Source organism: Pteropus vampyrus, unplaced genomic scaffold (genome assembly GCF_000151845.1).
Source record: "Pteropus vampyrus isolate Shadow unplaced genomic scaffold, Pvam_2.0 Scaffold449, whole genome shotgun sequence".
NCBI classification, from domain to species: Eukaryota; Metazoa; Chordata; class Mammalia; order Chiroptera; family Pteropodidae; genus Pteropus; species Pteropus vampyrus.
The window spans coordinates 620-941 of NW_011889230.1; positions in this window are offsets into that span (position 1 = coordinate 620).

The following is a 322-nucleotide window of genomic DNA, read 5'->3' on the forward strand; positions in this document are numbered from 1 at the left end:
GAAGACTCTTTCCAGAGACAATTGAGGGTCAGCGAGGTCAGTGAGGTCACCTGGTGGGCACTAATCCGATGCGACTCGGGTCCCTGTGAGTCCTGGCCGTCCGTCCGGGCGCAGACCCGGCCTCGCTGCCCACTGGCCAACAGCTAAAAGCGGCCGCTCCGCCAGGGGCAGCGAGAAACGTCGAAGCCCGCCAGGCGGCAGTGGAACTCAGAGTGGGCGCTTGTCGTTCCCGAGTGGCCTCCGGGCCCTTCCGCCTTCGCGGCTCTCGGTGAAGGTCCCGATCTGGCCGGGAATCCTGGCTCGTCCGAGGTCACAGACACCG